We start from the raw sequence: 21,292 nt of genomic DNA on the forward strand, positions 1-21,292 counted from the left end.
GATATCCGGCCTTATTTCGAGTCAGGGCATCGCGGAGTCCATTCCACTTGAGGCCGCAAACTCAGGGTCCCTCTCACATCCCTAGAGCTGAGAGAAGCCTCCTCTTGAGGTGCTTGTGGTAAGGTGGTATTCCTCTGGAGGGGTAGCCAGGGACTAACCTCTCATCTCGAGTTGATTCTTGGTCCACGGAGCTCTTTCGTGTTGCTACAGTGACCTCAGGATCCCTCTAGCCTTGAAACAGTGTTCTTGGGGTTTCTCTGGAGTGCCATCAAGGAAATCAAGGCTCCTTTCCTGTGTGATGTGCAACACGGAATTGCTCTGCACGCAGTGCAGGGGAATCAGGCCTCTTCTCGGGACGAGGGGGAAGTCTCATGGTTCTTCTCGAGTTGCGGCGGGAACCTGGGGTAAATTCTCGAGTTACGGCTGGGATGGCTCTTCCACACGTTTTTGTTCAGCGACGTCAGGACTCCTGCCTAGTTGCGAGGGACAACTCGGGATTCACCTCGAGGCTTGGCAGGGCAATTGGGACGCCTCTCCAGCTGAGGCGGGAGACCAAGGGTCCCTTTCCACGTGCCACAGAAATCCGGGGACTCCTATCAAGTTTCACGAGGAGTCAGGCATCGTCTTCTTTGGAGGCACTGATCTCCGCGTACCTCTGGAGTTTTCAAAGGATGTCAGGCCTCTGGTCGCGATGAGGTGGGGAACTAGGTCTTTCTCTGTGTTCTCCGCAGGGGATTCAGACATCCTTTCGTCTTGGGAGATGCAAGACGAGCCTGCATTCAAGTCACTGCAGGGATATCCGGCCTTATTTCGAGTCAGGGCATCGTGGTGTCCATTCCACTTGAGGCCGCAAACTCAGGGTCCCTCTCACATACCTAGAGCTGAGAGAAGCCTCCTTTGAGGTGCTTCTGGTAAGGGGGTATTCCCCTGGAGTTGAAGCCAGGGACTAACCTCTCATCTCGAGTTGATTTTGGGTCCACGAAGCTCTTTCATGTTGCTACAGTGACCTCAGGATCCCTCTAGCCTTGAAACAGTGTTCTTGGGGTTTCTCTGGAGTACCATGAAGGAAATCAAGGCTCCTTTCATGTGTGATGTGCAACACGGAATTGCTCTGCACGCAGTGCAGGGGAATCAGGCCTCATCTCGTGGCGTGAGAGAAGTCTCATGGTTTTTCTCGAGTTGCAGCGGGAACCTGGGGTATATTCTCGAGTTACGACAGGGATGGCACTTCCACCCACGTGTTTGTTCAGTGATGTCAGGACTCCTGCCTAGTTGCGAGGGACAACACGGGATTATCGTTGAGGCTTGGCAGGGCAATTGGGACGCCTCTCCAGCTGATGCGGGAGACCAAGGGTCCCTTTACACGTGCCACAGAAATCCTGGGACTCCTATCAAGTTTCACGAGGAGTCAGGCATCGTCTCCTTTGGAGGCACTGATCTCCGCGTACCTCTGGAATTTTCAAAGGATGTGAGGCCTCTGGTCGCGAAAAGGTGGGGAACTAGGTCTTTCTCTGTGTTCTCCGCAGGGGATTCAGACATCCTTTCCTCTTGGGAGATGCAAGACGATCCTGCATTCAAGTCACTGCAGGGATATCCGGCCTTCTTTTGAGTCAGGGCATCGTGGTGTCCATTCCACTTGAGGCCGCAAACTCAGGGTCCCTCTCACATACCTAGAGCTGAGAGAAGCCTCCTTTGAGGTGCTTCTGGTAAGGGGGTATTCCCCTGGAGTTGAAGCCAGGGACTAACCTCTCATCTCGATTTGATTTTGGGTCCACGAAGCTCTTTCATGTTGCTACAGTGACCTCAGGATCCCTCTAGCCTTGAAACAGTGTTCTTGGGGTTTCTCTGGAGTACCATGAAGGAAATCAAGGCTCCTTTCATGTGTGATGTGCAACACGGAATTGCTCTGCACGCAGTGCAGGGGAATCGGGCCTCATCTCACGGCGTGAGAGATGTCTCATGGTTTTTCTCGAGTTGCGGCGGGAACCTGGGGTATATTCTCGAGTTACGACGGGGATGGCACTTCCACACACGTGTTTGTTCAGCGACGTCAGGTCTCCTGCCTAGTTGCGAGGGACAACTCGGGATTCTCCTTGAGGCTTGGCAGGGCAATTGGGACGCCTCTCCAGCTGAGGCGGGAGACCAAGTGTCCCTTACCACGTGCCACAGGAATCCTGGGACTCCTATCAAGATTCAAGAGGAGGCAGGCATCATCTCCTTTGGAGGCACTGATCTCCGCGTACCTCTAGAGTTTTCCAAGGATGTGAGGCCTCCGGTCGCGATGAGGTGGGGAACTTGGTCTTTCTCTGTGGTCTCCACAGGGGATTCAGACATCCTTTCATCTTGGGAGATGCAAGACGAGCCTGCATTCAAGTCACTGCAGGGATATCCGGCCTTATTTCGAGTCAGGGCATCGGGGTGTCCATCCCACTTGAGGCCGCAAACTCAGGATCCCTCTCACATACCTAGAGCTGAGAGAAGCCTCCTCTTGAGGTGCGTGTGGTAAGATGCTATTCCTCTGGAGTCGAAGCCAGGGACTAACCTCTCATCTCGAGTTGATTCTTGGTCCACGGAGCCCTTTCGTGTTGCTACAGTGATGTCAGGATCCCTCTAGCCTTGAAACAGTGTTCCTGGGGTTTCTCTGGAGTGCCATCAAGGAAATCAAGGCTCCTTTCCTGTGTGATGTGCAACACGGAATTGCTCTGCACTCAGTGCAGGGGAATCGGGCCTCTTCTCGCGACGAGGGGGAAGTCTCATGGTTTTTCTCGAGTTGCGGCGGGAACCTGGGGTATATTCTCGAGTTACGGCGGGGATGGCCCTTCCAAACACGTGTTTGTTCAGCGACGTCAGGACTCCTGCCTAGTTGCGAGGGACAACTCGGGATTCTCCTCGAGGCTTGGCAGGGCAATGGGACGCCTCTCCAACTTAGTCGGGACACCAAGGGTCCCTTTCCACATACCACAGGAATCCTGGGACTCCTATCAAGTTTCACGAGGAGGCAGGCATCGTCTCCTTTGGAGGCACTGATCTCTGCGCACCTCTGGAGTTTTCAAAGAATGTGAGGCCTCTGGTCGCGAATAGGTGGTTAACTAGGTCTTTCTCTTTGGTTTCCACAGGGGATTCAGACATCCTTTCGTCTTGAGAGATGCAAGACGAACCTGCATTCAAGTCACTGCAGGGATATCCGGCCTTATTTCGAGTCAGGGCATCGCGGTGTCCATTCCACTTGAGGCTGCAAAGTCAGGGTCCCTCTCACATACCTAGAGCTGAGAGAAGCCTCCTCTTGAGGTGCTTGTGGTAAGGTGGTATTCCTCTGGAGTCGAAGCCAGGAACTAACCTCTCATCTCGAGTTGATTCTTGGTCCATGGAGCTCTTTCGTGTTGGTACAGTGACCTCAGGATCCCTCTAGCCTTGAAACAGTGTTCTTGGGGTTTCTCTGGAGTACCATGAAGGAAATCAAGGCTCCTTTCCTGTGTGATGTGCAACACGAAATTACTCTGCACGCAGTGCAGGGGAATCGGGCCTCATCTCGCGGCGAGGGGGAAGTCTCATGGTTTTTCTCGAGTTGCGGCGGGAACCTGGGGTATATTCTAGAGTTACCACTGGGAGGGCCATTCCACACTCGTGTTTGTTCAGCAACGTCAGGACTCCTGCCTAGTTGCGAGGGACAAATCGAGATTCACCTCGAGGCTTGGCAGGGCAATTGCGACGCCTCTCCAGCTGAGGCGGGAGACCAAGGGTCCCTTTCCACGTGCCACAGAAATCCTGGGACTCCTATCAAGTTTCACGAGGAGTCAGGCATCGTCTCCTTTGGAGGCACTGATCTCCGCGTACCTCTGGAGTTTTCAAAGGATGTGAGGCCTCTGGTCGCGATGAGGTGGGGAACTTGGTCTTTCTCTGTGTTCTCCGCAGGGGATTCAGACATCCTTTCGTCTTGGGAGATGCAAGACGAGCCTGCATTCAAGTCACTGCAGGGATATCCGGCCTTATTTCGAGTCAGGGCATCGGGGTGTCCATTCCACTTGAGGCCCCAAACTCAGGGTCCTTCTCACATACCTAGAGCTGAGAGAAGCCTCCTTTGAGGTGCTTCTCGTAAGGTGTTATTCCCCTGGAGTTGAAGCCAGGGACTAACCTCTCATCTCGAGTTGAGTTTTGGTCCACGGAGCTCTTTCATGTTGCTACAGTGACCTCAGGATCCCTCTAGCCTTGAAACAGTGTTCTTGGGGTTTCTCTGGAGTACCATGAAGGAAATCAAGGCTCCTTTCATGTGTGATGTGCAACACGGCATTGCTCTGCACGCAGTGCAGGGGAAGCGGGCCTCATCTCGCGGCTTGGGAGAAGTCTCATGGTTTTTCTCGAGTTGCGGCGGGAACCTGGGGTATATTCTCGAGTTACGACGGGGATGGCACTTCCACCCACGTGTTTGTTCAGCGACGTCAGGACTCCTGCCTAGTTGCGAGGGACAACTCGGGATTCTCCTCGAGGCTTGGCAGGGCAATTGGGACGCCTCTCCAGCTGAGGCGGGAGACCAAGGGTCCCTTTCCACGTGCCACAGGAATCCTGGGACTCCTATCAAGTTTCACGAGGAGGCAGGCATCGTCTCCTTTGGAGGCACTGATCTCCGCGTACCTCTGGAGTTTTCAAAGGATGTGAGGCCTCCGGTCGCGATGAGGTGGGGAACTAGGTCTTTCTCTGTGGTCTCCACAGGGGATTCAGACATCCTTTTGTCTTGGGAGATGCAAGACGAGCCTGCATTCAAGTTACTGCCGGGATATCCGGCCTTATTTCGAGCCAGGGCATCGCGGTGTCCATTCCACTTGAGGCCACAAACTAAGGGTCCCTCTCACATACCTAGAGCTGAGAGAAGCCACCTTTGAGGTACTTTTGGTAAGGTGGTATTCCTCTGGAGTCGAAGCCAGGGACTAATCTCTCATCTCGAGTTGATTTCTGGTCCACGGAGCTCTTTCGTGTTGCTACAGAACCTCAGGATCCCTCTAGCCTTGAAACAGTGTTCTTGGGGTTTCTCTGGAGTGCCATGAAGGAAATCAAGGATCCTTTCATGTGTGATGTGCAACACGGAATTGCTCTGCACGCAGTGCAGGGGAATCGGGCCTCATCTCGCGGCGTGGGAGAAGTCTCATGGTTTTTCTCGAGTTGCGGCGGGAACCTGGGGTATATTCTCGAGTTACCACTGGGAGGGTCATTCCACACACGTGTTTGTTCAGCAACGTCAGGACTCCTGCCTAGTTGCGAGGGACAACTCGGGATTCTCCTTGAGGCTTGGCAGGGCAATTGGGACGCCTCTCCAGCTGAGGCGGGAGACCAAGGGTCCCTTTCCACGTGCCACAGGAATCCTGGGACTCCTATCAAGTTTCAAGAGGAGTCAGGCATCGTCTCCTTTGGAGGCACTGATCTCCGCGTACCGCTGGAGTTTTCAAAGAATGTGAGGCCTCCGGTCGCGATGAGGTGGGGAACTAGGTCTTTCTCTGTGGTCTCCACAGGGGATTCAGACATCCTTTTGTCTTGGGAGATGCAAGACGAGCCTGCATTCAAGTCACTGCAGGGATATCCAGCCTTATTTCGAGTCAGGGAATCTCGGTGTCCATTCCACTTGAGACCGCAAACTCAGGGTCCCTCTCACATACCTAGAGCTGAGAGAAGCCTCCTTTGAGGTGCTTGTGGTAAGATGGTATTCCTCTGGAGTCGAAGCCAGGGACCAACCTCTCATCTCGAGTTGATTTCTGGTCCATGGAGCTCTTTCGTGTTGCTACACTGACCTCAGGATCCCTCTAGCCTTGAAACAGTGTTCTTGGGGTTTCTCTGGAGTGCCATCAAGGAAATCAAGGCTCCTTTCCTGTGTGATGTGCAACACGGAATTGCTCTGCACACAGTGCAGGGGAATCGGGCCTCATCTCGCGGCGTGGGAGAAGTCTCATGGTTTTTCTCGAGTTGCGGCGGGAACCTTGGGTATATTCTCGAGTTACGACGGGGATGGCCCTTCCACACACGTGTTTGTTCAGCGACGTCAGGACTCCTGCCTACTTGCGAGGGAAAACTCGGGATTCTCCTCGAGGCTTGGCAGGGCAATTGGGACGCCTCTCCAGCTGAGGCGCGAGACCAAGGGTCCCTTTCCACGTGCCACAGGAATCCTGGGACTCCTATCAAGTTTCACGAAGAGCCAGGCATCGTATCCTTTGGAGGCACTGATCTCCGCGGACCTCTGGAGTTTTCAAAGGATGTGAGGCCTCCGGTCGCGATGAGGAGGGGAACTAGGTCTTTCTTTTTTTTTTTTCTTTTCTTTAATTTTTTTTTATTAGTTGGAGGCTAATTACTTCACAACATTTCAGTGGGTCTTGTCATACATTGATATGAATCAGCCATAGATTTACACTTATTCCCCATCCCGATCCCCCCTCCCATCTCCCTCTCCACCCGATTCCTCTGGGTCTTCCCAGTGCACCAGGCCGGAGCACTTGTCTCATGCATCCCACCTGGGCTGGTGATCTGTTTCACCATAGATAGTATACATGCTGTTCTTTTGAAACATCCCACCCTCACCTTCTCCCACAGAGTTCAAAAGTCTGTTCTGTATTTCTGTGTCTCTTTTTCTGTTTTGCATATAGGGTTATCGTTACCATCTTTCTAAATTCCATATATATGTGTTAGTATGCTGTAATGTTCTTTATCTTTCTGGCTTACTTCACTCTGTATAAGGGGCTCCAGTTTCATCCATCTCATTAGGACTGGTTCAAATGAATTCTTTTTGACGGCTGAGTAAAATTCCATGGTGTATATGTCCCACAGCTTCCTTATCCATTCATCTGCTGATGGGCATCTAGGTTGCTTCCATGTCCTGGCTATTATAAACAGTGCTGCGATGAACATTGGGGTGCATGTGTCTCTTTCAGATCTGGTTTCCTCAGTGTGTATGCCCAGAAGTGGTATTGCTGGGTAATATGGCAGTTCTATTTCCAGTTTTTTAAGGAATCTCCACACTGTTTTCCATAGTGGCTGTACTAGTTTGCATTCCCACCAACAGTGTAAGAGGGTTCCCTTTTCTCCACAGCCTCTCCAGCATTTATTGCTTGTAGACTTTTGGATAGCAGCCATCCTGACTGGTGTGTAATGGTACCTCATTGTGGTTTTGATTTGCATTTCTCTAAGAATGAGTGATGTTGAGCACCTTTTCATGTGTTTGTTAGCCATCTGTATGTCTTCTTTGGAGAAATGTCTGTTTACATCTCTGGCCCATTTTTTGATTGGGTCATTTATTTTTCTGGAATTGAGCTGCAGGAGTTGCTTGTATATTTTTGAGATTAATCCTTTGTCTGTTTCTTCATTTGCTATTATTTTCTCCCAATCTGACAGCTGTCTTTTCACCTTACTTATAGTTTCTTTTGTAGTGCAAAAGCTTTTAAGTTTCATTAGATCCCATTTGTTTAGTTTTGCTTTTATTTCCAATATTCTGGGAGGTGGGTCATAGAGGATCTTGCTGTGATTTATGTCGGAGAGTGTTTTGCCTATGTTCTCCTCTAGGAGTTTTATAGTTTCTGGTCTTACATTTAGATCTTTAATCCATTTTGAGTTTACTTTTGTGTATGGTGTTAGAAAGTGTTCTAGTTTCATTCTTTTGCAAGTGGTTGACCAGTTTTCCCAGCACCACTTGTTAAAGAGGTTGTCTTTTTTCCATTGTATATCCTTGCCTCCTTTGTCAAAGATAAGGTGTCCATAGGTTCGTGGATTTATCTCTGGGCTTTCTATTCTGTTCCATTGGTCTATATTTCTGTCTTTGTGCCAGTACCACACTGTCTTGATGACTGTGGCTTTGTAGTAGAGTCTGAAGTCAGGCAGGTTGATTCCTCCAGTTCCATTCTTCTTTTTCAAGATTACTTTGGCTATTCGAGGTTTTTTGTATTTCCATACAAATTGTGAAATTCTTTGGTCTAGTTCTGTGATGACATGATCCTCTATATAGAAAACCCTAAAGACTCTACCAGAAAATTACTAGAACTAATCAATGAATATAGTAAAGTTGCAGGATATAAAATTAACACACAGAAATCCCTTGCATTCCTATATACTAACAATGAAAAAACAGAAAGAGAAATTAAGGAAACAATACCATTCACCATTGCAACAAAAAGAATAAAATACTTAGGAGTATATCTACCTAAAGAAACAAAAGACCTATACATAGAAAACTATAAAACACTGATGAAAGAAATCAAAGAGGACACAAACAGATGGAGAAACATACCGTGTTCATGGATCGGAAGAATCAATATTGTCAAAATGGCTATTCTACCGAAAGCAATCTATAGATTCAAGGCAATCCCTATCAAGCTACCAACGGTATTTTTCACAGAACTAGACCAAGGAACTAGGTCTTTCTCTGTGGTCTCCACAGGGGATTCAGACATTCTTTCGTCTTGGGAGATGCAAGACGAGCCTGCATTCAAGTCACTGCAGGGATATCCGGCCTTATTTCGAGTCAGGGCATCGCGGAGTCCATTCCACTTGAGGCCGCAAACTCAGGGTCCCTCTCACATACCTAGAGCTGAGAGAAGCCTCCTCTTGTGCTTGTGGTAAGGTGGTATTCCTCTGGAGTCGAAGCCAGGGACTAACCTCTCATCTCGAGTTGATTCTTGGTCCACGAAGCCCTTTCGTGTTGCTACAGTGACCTCAGTATCCCTCTAGCCTTGAAACAGTGTTCTTGGGGTTTCTCTGGAGTGCCATCAAGGAAATCAAGGCTCCTTTCCTGTGTGATGTGCAACACGGAATTGCTCTGCACGCAGTGCAGGGGAATCAGGCCTCTTCTCGCGACGAGGGGGAAGTCTCATGGTTTTTCTCGAGTTGCGGCGGGAACCTGGGGTAAATTCTCGAGTTACGGCTGGGATGGATCTTCCACACGTTTTTGTTCAGCGACGTCAGGACTCCTGCCTAGTTGCGAGGGACAACTCGGGATTCACCTCGAGGCTTGGCAGGGCAATTGGGACGCCTCTCCAGCTGAGGCGGGAGACCAAGGGTCCCTTTCCACGTGCCACAGAAATCCTGGGACTCCTATCAAGTTTCACGAGGAGTCAGGCATCGTCTCCTTTGGAGGCACTGATCTCCGCGGACCTCTGGAGTTTTCAAAGGATGTGAGGCCTCCGGTCGCGATGAGGAGGGGAACTAGGTCTTTCTTTTTTTTTTTCTTTTTTTTTTTTTTAATTTTTTTTTTTAGTTGGAGGCTAATTACTTCACAACATTTCAGTGAGTCTTGTCATACATTGATATGAATCAGCCATAGATTTACACTTATTCCCCATCCCGATCCCCCCTCCCATCTCCCTCTCCACCCGATTCCTCTGGGTCTTCCCAGTGCACCAGGCCGGAGCACTTGTCTCATGCATCCCACCTGGGCTGGTGATCTGTTTCACCATAGATAGTATACATGCTGTTCTTTTGAAACATCCCACCCTCACCTTCTCCCACAGAGTTCAAAAGTCTGTTCTGTATTTCTGTGTCTCTTTTTCTGTTTTGCATATAGGGTTATCGTTACCATCTTTCTAAATTCCATATATATGTGTTAGTATGCTGTAATGTTCTTTATCTTTCTGGCTTACTTCACTCTGTATAAGGGGCTCCAGTTTCATCCATCTCATTAGGACTGGTTCAAATGAATTCTTTTTGACGGCTGAGTAAAATTCCATGGTGTATATGTCCCACAGCTTCCTTATCCATTCATCTGCTGATGGGCATCTAGGTTGCTTCCATGTCCTGGCTATTATAAACAGTGCTGCGATGAACATTGGGGTGCATGTGTCTCTTTCAGATCTGGTTTCCTCAGTGTGTATGCCCAGAAGTGGTATTGCTGGGTAATATGGCAGTTCTATTTCCAGTTTTTTAAGGAATCTCCACACTGTTTTCCATAGTGGCTGTACTAGTTTGCATTCCCACCAACAGTGTAAGAGGGTTCCCTTTTCTCCACAGCCTCTCCAGCATTTATTGCTTGTAGACTTTTGGATAGCAGCCATCCTGACTGGTGTGTAATGGTACCTCATTGTGGTTTTGATTTGCATTTCTCTAATAATGAGTGATGTTGAGCACCTTTTCATGTGTTTGTTAGCCATCTGTATGTCTTCTTTGGAGAAATGTCTGTTTACATCTCTGGCCCATTTTTTGATTGGGTCATTTATTTTTCTGGAATTGAGCTGCAGGAGTTGCTTGTATATTTTTGAGATTAATCCTTTGTCTGTTTCTTCATTTGCTATTATTTTCTCCCAATCTGACAGCTGTCTTTTCACCTTACTTATAGTTTCTTTTGTAGTGCAAAAGCTTTTAAGTTTCATTGGATCCCATTTGTTTAGTTTTGCTTTTATTTCCAATATTCTGGGAGGTGGGTCATAGAGGATCTTGCTGTGATTTATGTCGGAGAGTGTTTTGCCTATGTTCTCCTCTAGGAGTTTTATAGTTTCTGGTCTTACATTTAGATCTTTAATCCATTTTGAGTTTACTTTTGTGTATGGTGTTAGAAAGTGTTCTAGTTTCATTCTTTTGCAAGTGGTTGACCAGTTTTCCCAGCACCACTTGTTAAAGAGGTTGTCTTTTTTCCATTGTATATCCTTGCCTCCTTTGTCAAAGATAAGGTGTCCATAGGTTCGTGGATTTATCTCTGGGCTTTCTATTCTGTTCCATTGGTCTATATTTCTGTCTTTGTGCCAGTACCACACTGTCTTGATGACTGTGGCTTTGTAGTAGAGTCTGAAGTCAGGCAGGTTGATTCCTCCAGTTCCATTCTTCTTTTTCAAGATTACTTTGGCTATTCGAGGTTTTTTGTATTTCCATACAAATTGTGAAATTCTTTGGTCTAGTTCTGTGATGACATGATCCTCTATATAGAAAACCCTAAAGACTCTACCAGAAAATTACTAGAACTAATCAATGAATATAGTAAAGTTGCAGGATATAAAATTAACACACAGAAATCCCTTGCATTCCTATATACTAACAATGAAAAAACAGAAAGAGAAATTAAGGAAACAATACCATTCACCATTGCAACAAAAAGAATAAAATACTTAGGAGTATATCTACCTAAAGAAACAAAAGACCTATACATAGAAAACTATAAAACACTGATGAAAGAAATCAAAGAGGACACAAACAGATGGAGAAACATACCGTGTTCATGGATCGGAAGAATCAATATTGTCAAAATGGCTATTCTACCGAAAGCAATCTATAGATTCAAGGCAATCCCTATCAAGCTACCAACGGTATTTTTCACAGAACTAGACCAAGGAACTAGGTCTTTCTCTGTGGTCTCCACAGGGGATTCAGACATTCTTTCGTCTTGGGAGATGCAAGACGAGCCTGCATTCAAGTCACTGCAGGGATATCCGGCCTTATTTCGAGTCAGGGCATCGCGGAGTCCATTCCACTTGAGGCCGCAAACTCAGGGTCCCTCTCACATACCTAGAGCTGAGAGAAGCCTCCTCTTGTGCTTGTGGTAAGGTGGTATTCCTCTGGAGTCGAAGCCAGGGACTAACCTCTCATCTCGAGTTGATTCTTGGTCCACGAAGCCCTTTCGTGTTGCTACAGTGACCTCAGTATCCCTCTAGCCTTGAAACAGTGTTCTTGGGGTTTCTCTGGAGTGCCATCAAGGAAATCAAGGCTCCTTTCCTGTGTGATGTGCAACACGGAATTGCTCTGCACGCAGTGCAGGGGAATCAGGCCTCTTCTCGCGACGAGGGGGAAGTCTCATGGTTTTTCTCGAGTTGCGGCGGGAACCTGGGGTAAATTCTCGAGTTACGGCTGGGATGGATCTTCCACACGTTTTTGTTCAGCGACGTCAGGACTCCTGCCTAGTTGCGAGGGACAACTCGGGATTCACCTCGAGGCTTGGCAGGGCAATTGGGACGCCTCTCCAGCTGAGGCGGGAGACCAAGGGTCCCTTTCCACGTGCCACAGAAATCCTGGGACTCCTATCAAGTTTCACGAGGAGTCAGGCATCGTCTCCTTTGGAGGCACTGATCTCCGCCTACCTCTGGAGTTTTCAAAGGATATAAGGCCTCTGGTCGCGATGATGTGGGGAACTAGGTCTTTCTCTGTGTTCTCCGCAGGGGATTCAGACATCCTTTCCTCTTGGGAGATGCAAGTCGAGCCTGCATTCAAGTCACTGCAGGGATATCCGGCCATCTTTTGAGTCAGGGCATCGTGGTGTCCATTCCACTTGAGGCCGCAAACTCAGGGTCCCTCTCACATACCTAGAGCTGAGAGAAGCCTCCTTTGAGGTGCTTCTGGTAAGGTGGTATTCCCCTGGAGTTGAAGCCAGGGACTAACCTCTCATCTCGAGTTGATTTTGGGTCCACGAAGCTCTTTCATGTTGTTACAGTGACCTCAGGATCCCTCTAGCCTTGAAACAGTGTTCTTGGGGTTTCTCTGGAGTACCATGAAGGAAATCAAGGCTCCTTTCATGTGTGATGTGCAACACGGAATTGCTCTGCACGCAGTGCAGGGGAATCGGGCCTCATCTCGCGGCGAGGGGGAAGTCTCATGATTTTTCTCGAGTTGCGGTGGGAACCTGGGGTATATTCTCGAGTTCCCACGGGGAGGGCCATTCCACACACATGTTTCTTCAGCGATGACAGGACTCCTGCCTAGTTGCGAGGGACAACTCGGGATTCTCCTTGAGGCTTGGCAGGGCAATTGGGACGCCTCTCCAGCTGAGGCGGGAGACCAAGGGTCCCTTTCCACGTGCCACAGGAATCCTGGGACTCCTATCAAGTTTCTCGAGGAGTCATTCATCGTCTCCTTTGGAGGCACTGATCTCCGCGTACCGCTGGAGTTTTCAAAGGATGTGAGGCCTCCGGTCGCGATGAGGTGGGGAACTAGGTCTTTCTCTGTGGTCTCCACAGGGGATTCAGACATCCTTTCGTCTTGAGAGATGCAAGACGAGCCTGCATTCAAGTCACTGCAGGGATATCCGGCCTTATTTCGAGCCAGGGTATCGCGGTGTCCATTCCACTTGAGGCCGCAAACTCAGGGTCCCTCTCACATACCTAGAGCTGAGAGAAGCCTCCTTTGAGGTGCTTGTGGTAAGGTGGTATTCCTCTGGAGTCGAAGCCAGGGACTAATCTCTCATCTCGAGGTGATTTCTGGTCCACGGAGCTCTTTCGTGTTGCTACAGTGACCTCAGGATCCCTCTAGCCTTGAAACAGTGTTCCTGGGGTTTCTCTGGAGTCCCATGAAGGAAATCAAGGATCCTTTCATGTGTGATGTGCAACACGGAATTGCTCTGCATGCAGTGCAGGGGAATCGGGCCTCATCTCGCGGTGTGGGAGAAGTCTCATGGTTTTTCTCGAGTTGCGGGGGGAACCTGTGGTATATTCTCGAGTTACGACGGGGATGGCCCTTCCACACACGTGTTTGTTCAGCAACGTCAGGACTCCTGCCTAGTTGCGAGGGACAACTCGGGATTCTCCTTGAGGCTTGGCAGGGCTATTGGGACGCCTCTCCAGCTGAGGCGGGAGACCAAGGGTCCCTTTCCACGTGCCACAGGAATCCTGGGACTCCTATCAAGTTTCAAGAGGAGTCAGGCATCGTCTCCTTTGGAGGCACTGATCTCCGCGTACCGCTGGAGTTTGCAAAGGATGTGAGGCCTCCGGTCGCGTTGAGGTGGGGAACTAGGTCTTTCTCTGTGGTCTCCGCAGGGGATTCAGACATCCTTTCGTCTTGGGAGATGCAAGATGAGCCTGCATTCAAGTCACTGCAGGGATATCCGGCCTTATTTCGGGTCAGGGCATCTCGGTGTCCATTCCACTTGAGGCCGCAAACTCAGGGTCCCTCTCACATACTTAGAGCTGAGAGAAGCCTCCTTTGAGGTGCTTGTGGTAAGGTGGTATTCCTCTGGAGTCGAAGCCAGGGACTAATCTCTCATCTCGAGTTGATTTCTGGTTCACGGAGCTCTTTCGTGTTGCTACAGTGACCTCAGGATCCCTCTAGCCTTGAAACAGTGTTCCTGGTGTTTCTCTGGAGTGCCATGAAGGAAATCAAGGATCCTTTCATGTGTGATGTGCAACACGGAATTGCTCTGCACGCAGTGCAGGGGAATCGGGCCTCATCTCGTGGCGTGGGAGAAGTCTCATGGTTTTTCTCGAGTTGCGGCGGGAACCTGGGGTATATTCTCGAGTTACGACGGGGATGGCCCTTCCACACACGTGTTTGTTCAGCGACGTCAGGACTCCTGCCTACTTGCGAAGGACAACTCGGAATTCTCCTCAAGGCTTGGCAGGGCAATTGGGACGCCTCTCCAGCTGAGGCGCGAGACCAAGGGTCCCTTTCCACGTGCCACAGGAATCCTGGGACTCCTATCAAGTTTCACGAGGAGTCAGGCATCGTCTCCTTTGGAGGCACTGATCTCCGCGTACCTCTGGAGTTTTCAAAGGATGTGAGGCCTCCGGTCGCGATGAGGAGGGGAACTAGGTCTTTCTTTTTTTTTTTTCTTTTTTTTAATTTTTTTTTATTAGTTGGAAGCTAATTACTTCACAACATTTCAGTGGGTCTTGTCATACATTGATATGAATCAGCCATAGATTTACACTTATTCCCCATCCCGATCCCCCCTCCCATCTCCCTCTCCACCCGATTCCTCTGGGTCTTCCCAGTGCACCAGGCCGGAGCACTTGTCTCATGCATCCCACCTGGGCTGGTGATCTGTTTCACCATAGATAGTATACATGCTGTTCTTTTGAAACATCCCACCCTCACCTTCTCCCACAGAGTTCAAAAGTCTGTTCTGTATTTCTGTGTCTCTTTTTCTGTTTTGCATATAGGGTTATCGTTACCATCTTTCTAAATTCCATATATATGTGTTAGTATGCTGTAATGTTCTTTATCTTTCTGGCTTACTTCACTCTGTATAAGGGGCTCCAGTTTCATCCATCTCATTAGGACTGGTTCAAATGAATTCTTTTTGACGGCTGAGTAAAATTCCATGGTGTATATGTCCCACAGCTTCCTTATCCATTCATCTGCTGATGGGCATCTAGGTTGCTTCCATGTCCTGGCTATTATAAACAATGCTGCGATCAACATTGGGGTGCATGTGTCTCTTTCAGATCTGGTTTCCTCAGTGTGTATGCCCAGAAGTGGTATTGCTGGGTAATATGGCAGTTCTATTTCCAGTTTTTTAAGGAATCTCCACACTGTTTTCCATAGTGGCTGTACTAGTTTGCATTCCCACCAACAGTGTAAGAGGGTTCCCTTTTCTCCACAGCCTCTCCAGCATTTATTGCTTGTAGACTTTTGGATAGCAGCCATCCTGACTGGTGTGTAATGGTACCTCATTGTGGTTTTGATTTGCATTTCTCTAATAATGAGTGATGTTGAGCACCTTTACATGTGTTTGTTAGCCATCTGTATGTCTTCTTTGGAGAAATGTCTGTTTAGTTCTCTGGCCCATTTTTGGATTGGGTCATTTATTTTTCTGGAATTGAGCTGCAGGAGTTGCTTGTATATTTTTGAGATTAATCCTTTGTCTGTTTCTTCATTTGCTATTATTTTCTCCCAATCTGACAGCTGTCTTTTCACCTTACTTATAGTTTCTTTTGTAGTGCAAAAGCTTTTAAGTTTCATTAGATCCCATTTGTTTAGTTTTGCTTTTATTTCCAATATTCTGGGAGGTGGGTCATAGAGGATCTTGCTGTGATTTATGTCGGAGAGTGTTTTGCCTATGTTCTCCTCTAGGAGTTTTATAGTTTCTGGTCTTACATTTAGATCTTTAATCCATTTTGAGTTTATTTTTGTGTATGGTGTTAGAAAGTGTTCTAGTTTCATTCTTTTGCAAGTGGTTGACCAGTTTTCCCAGCACCACTTGTTAAAGAGGTTGTCTTTTTTCCATTGTATATCCTTGCCTCCTTTGTCAAAGATAAGGTGTCCATAGGTTCGTGGATTTATCTCTGGGCTTTCTATTCTGTTCCATTGGTCTATATTTCTGTCTTTGTGCCAGTACCACACTGTCTTGATGACTGTGGCTTTGTAGTAGAGTCTGAAGTCAGGCAGGTTGATTCCTCCAGTTCCATTCTTCTTTTTCAAGATTACTTTGGCTATTCGAGGTTTTTTGTATTTCCATACAAATTGTGAAATTCTTTGGTCTAGTTCTGTGATGACATGATCCTCTATATAGAAAACCCTAAAGACTCTACCAGAAAATTACTAGAACTAATCAATGAATATAGTAAAGTTGCAGGATATAAAATTAACACACAGAAATCCCTTGCATTCCTATATACTAACGATGAAAAAACAGAAAGAGAAATTAAGGAAACAATACCATTCACCATTGCAACAAAAAGAATAAAATACTTAGGAGTATATCTACCTAAAGAAACAAAAGACCTATACATAGAAAACTATAAAACACTGATGAAAGAAATCAAAGAGGACACAAACAGATGGAGAAACATACCGTCTTCATGGATTGGAAGAATCAATATTGTCAAAATGGCTATTCTACCGAAAGCAATCTATAGATTCAATGCAATCCCTATCAAGCTACCAACGGTATTTTTCACAGAACTAGACCAAGGAACTAGGTCTTTCTCTGTGGTCTCCACAGGGGATTCAGACATTCTTTCATCTTGGGAGATGCAAGACGAGCCTGCATTCAAGTCACTGCAGGGATATCCGGCCTTATTTCGAGTCAGGGCATCGCGGAGTCCATTCCACTTGAGGCCGCAAACTCAGGGTCCCTCTCACATACCTAGAGCTGAGAGAAGCCTCCTCTTGAGGTGCTTGTGGTAAGGTGGTATTCCTCTGGAGTCGAAGCCAGGTACTAACCTCTCATCTCGAGTTGATTCTTGGTCCACGGAGCTCTTTCATGTTGCTACAGTGACCTCAGGATCCCTCTAGCCTTGAAACAGTGTTCTTGGGGTTTCTCTGGAGTGCCATCAAGGAAATCAAGGCTCCTTTCCTGTGTGATGTGCAACACGGAATTGCTCTGCACGCAGTGCAGGGGAATTGGGCCTCATCTCGCGACGAGGGGGAAGTCTCATGGTTTTTCTCGAGTTGCGGCGGGAACCTGGGGTAAATTCTCGAGTTACGGCTGCGATGGCTCTTCCACACACGTTTTTGTTCAGCGACGTCAGGACTCCTGCCTAGTTGCGAAGGACAACTCGGGATTCACCTCGAGGCTTGACAGGGCCATTGGGACGCCTCTCCAGCTGAGGCGGGAGACCAAGGGTCCCTTTCCACGTGCCACAGAAATCCTGGGACTCCTATCAAGTTTCACGAGGAGTCAGGCATCGTCTCCTTTGGAGGCACTGATCTCCGCGTACCTCTGGAGTTTTCAAAGGATGTGAGGCCTCCGGTCGCGATGAGGTGGGGAACTAGGTCTTTCTCTGTGGTCTCCACAGGGGATTCAGACATCCTTTCGTCTTGGGAGATGCAAGACGAGCCTGCATTCAAGTCACTGCAGGGATATCCGGCCTTATTTCGAGTCAGGGCATCGTGGTGTCCATTCCACTTGAGGCCGCAAACTCAGGGTCCCTCTCACATACCTAGAGCTGAGAGAAGCCTCCTTTGAGGTGCTTGTGGTAAGGTGGTATTCCTCTAGAGTCGAAGCCAGGGACTAATCTCTCATCTCGAGGTGATTTCTGGTCCACGGAGCTCTTTCGTGTTGCTACAGTGACCTCAGGATCCCTCTAGCCTTGAAACAGTGTTCCTGGGGTTTCTCTGGAGTGCCATGAAGGAAATCAAGGATCCTTTCATGTGTGATGTGCAACACGGAATTGCTCTGCACGCAGTGCAGGGGAATCGGGCCTCATCTCGTGGCGTGGGAGAAGTCTCATGGTTTTTCTCGAGTTGCGGCGGGAACCTGGGGTATATTCTCGAGTTACGACGGGGAGGGCCATTCCACACACATGTTTCTTCAGCGATGACAGGACTCCTGCCTACTTGCGAAGGACAACTCGGAATTCTCCTCAAGGCTTGGCAGGGCAATTGGGACGCCTCTCCAGCTGAGGCGCGAGACCAAGGGTCCCTTTCCACGTGCCACAGGAATCCTGGGACTCCTATCAAGTTTCACGAGGAGTCAGGCATCGTCTCCTTTGGAGGCACTGATCTCCGCGTACCTCTGGAGTTTTCAAAGGATGTGAGGCCTCCGGTCGCGATGAGGAGGGGAACTAGGTCTTTCTTTTTTTTTTTTCTTTTCTTTAATTTTTTTTTATTAGTTGGAGGCTAATTACTTCACAACATTTCAGTGGGTCTTGTCATACATTGATATGAATCAGCCATAGATTTACACTTATTCCCCATCCCGATCCCCCCTCCCATCTCCCTCTCCACCCGATTCCTCTGGGTCTTCCCAGTGCACCAGGCCGGAGCACTTGTCTCATGCATCCCACCTGGGCTGGTGATCTGTTTCACCATAGATAGTATACATGCTGTTCTTTTGAAACATCCCACCCTCACCTTCTCCCACAGAGTTCAAAAGTCTGTTCTGTATTTCTGTGTCTCTTTTTCTGTTTTGCATATAGGGTTATCGTTACCATCTTTCTAAATTCCATATATATGTGTTAGTATGCTGTAATGTTCTTTATCTTTCTGGCTTACTTCACTCTGTATAAGGGGCTCCAGTTTCATCCATCTCATTAGGACTGGTTCAAATGAATTCTTTTTGACGGCTGAGTAAAATTCCATGGTGTATATGTCCCACAGCTTCCTTATCCATTCATCTGCTGATGGGCATCTAGGTTGCTTCCATGTCCTGGCTATTATAAACAGTGCTGCGATGAACATTGGGGTGCATGTGTCTCTTTCAGATCTGGTTTCCTCAGTGTGTATGCCCAGAAGTGGTATTGCTGGGTAATATGGCAGTTCTATTTCCAGTTTTTTAAGGAATCTCCACACTGTTTTCCATAGTGGCTGTACTAGTTTGCATTCCCACCAACAGTGTAAGAGGGTTCCCTTTTCTCCACAGCCTCTCCAGCATTTATTGCTTGTAGACTTTTGGATAGCAGCCATCCTGACTGGTGTGTAATGGTACCTCATTGTGGTTTTGATTTGCATTTCTCTAATAATGAGTGATGTTGAGCACCTTTACATGTGTTTGTTAGCCATCTGTATGTCTTCTTTGGAGAAATGTCTGTTTAGTTCTCTGGCCCATTTTTGGATTGGGTCATTTATTTTTCTGGAATTGAGCTGCAGGAGTTGCTTGTATATTTTTGAGATTAATCCTTTGTCTGTTTCTTCATTTGCTATTATTTTCTCCCAATCTGACAGCTGTCTTTTCACCTTACTTATAGTTTCTTTTGTAGTGCAAAAGCTTTTAAGTTTCATTAGATCCCATTTGTTTAGTTTTGCTTTTATTTCCAATATTCTGGGAGGTGGGTCATAGAGGATCTTGCTGTGATTTATGTCGGAGAGTGTTTTGCCTATGTTCTCCTCTAGGAGTTTTATAGTTTCTGGTCTTACATTTAGATCTTTAATCCATTTTGAGTTTATTTTTGTGTATGGTGTTAGAAAGTGTTCTAGTTTCATTCTTTTGCAAGTGGTTGACCAGTTTTCCCAGCACCACTTGTTAAAGAGGTTGTCTTTTTTCCATTGTATATCCTTGCCTCCTTTGTCAAAGATAAGGTGTCCATAGGTTCGTGGATTTATCTCTGGGCTTTCTATTCTGTTCCATTGGTCTATATTTCTGTCTTTGTGCCAGTACCACACTGTCTTGATGACTGTGGCTTTGTAGTAGAGTCTGAAGTCAGGCAGGTTGATTCCTCCAGTTCCATTCTTCTTTTTCAAGATTACTTTGGCTATTCGAGGTTTTTTGTATTTCCATACAAATTGTGAAATTCTTTGGTCTAGTTCTGTGATGACATGATCCTCTATATAGAAAACCCTAAAGACTCTACCAGAAAATTACTAGAACTAATCAATGAATATAGTAAAGTTGCAGGATATAAAATTAACACACAGAAATCCCTTGCATTCCTATATACTAACGATGAAAAAACAGAAAGAGAAATTAAGGAAACAATACCATTCACCATTGCAACAAAAAGAATAAAATACTTAGGAGTATATCTACCTAAAGAAACAAAAGACCTATACATAGAAAACTATAAAACACTGATGAGAGAAATCAAAGAGGACACAAACAGATGGAGAAACATACCGTCTTCATGGATTGGAAGAATCAATATTGTCAAAATGGCTATTCTACCGAAAGCAATCTATAGATTCAATGCAATCCCTATCAAGCTACCAACGGTATTTTTCACAGAACTAGACCAAGGAACTAGGTCTTTCTCTGTGGTCTCCACAGGGGATTCAGACATTCTTTCATCTTGGGAGATGCAAGACGAGCCTGCATTCAAGTCACTGCAGGGATATCCGGCCTTATTTCGAGTCAGGGCATCGCGGAGTCCATTCCACTTGAGGCCGCAAACTCAGGGTCCCTCTCACATCCCTAGAGCTGAGAGAAGCCTCCTCTTGAGGTGCTTGTGGTAAGGTGGTATTCCCCTGGAGGGGTAGCCAGGGACTAACCTCTCATCTCGAGTTGATTCTTGGTCCACGGAGCTCTTTTGTGTTGCTACAGTGACCTCAGGATCCCTCTAGCCTTGAAACAGTGTTCTTGGGGTTTCTCTGGAGTGCCATCAAGGAAATCAAGGCTCCTTTCCTGTGTGATGTGCAACACGGAATTGCTCTGCACGCAGTGCAGGGGAATCAGGCCTCTTCTCTCGACGAGGGGGAAGTCTCATGGTTTTTCTCGAGTTGTGGCGGGAACCTGGGGTAAATTCTCGAGTTACGGCTGGGATGGCTCTTCCACACGTTTTTGTTCAGCGACGTCAGGACTCCTGCCTAGTTGCGAGGGATAACTCGGGATTCACCTCGAGGCTTGGCAGGGCAATTGGGACGCCTCTCCAGCTGAGGCGGGAGACCAAGGGTCCCTTTCCACGTGCCACAGAAATCCGGGGACTCCTATCAAGTTTCACGAGGAGTCAGGCATCGTCTCCTTTGGAGGCACTGATCTCCGCGTACCTCTGGAGTTTTCAAAGGATGTCAGGCCTCTGGTCGCGAAGAGGTGGGGAACTAGGTCTTTCTCTGTGTTCTCCGCAGGGGATTCAGACATCCTTTCCTCTTGGGAGATGCAAGACGATCCTGCATTCAAGTCACTGCAGGGATATCCGGCCTTCTTTTGAGTGAGGGCATCGTGGTGTCCATTCCACTTGAGGCCACAAACTCAGGGTCCCTCTCACATACCTAGAGCTGAGAGAAGCCTCCTTTGTGGTGCTTCTGGTAAGGGGGTATTCCC

This window comes from Cervus elaphus, chromosome 4 (genome assembly GCF_910594005.1).
Source record: "Cervus elaphus chromosome 4, mCerEla1.1, whole genome shotgun sequence".
NCBI classification, from domain to species: Eukaryota; Metazoa; Chordata; class Mammalia; order Artiodactyla; family Cervidae; genus Cervus; species Cervus elaphus.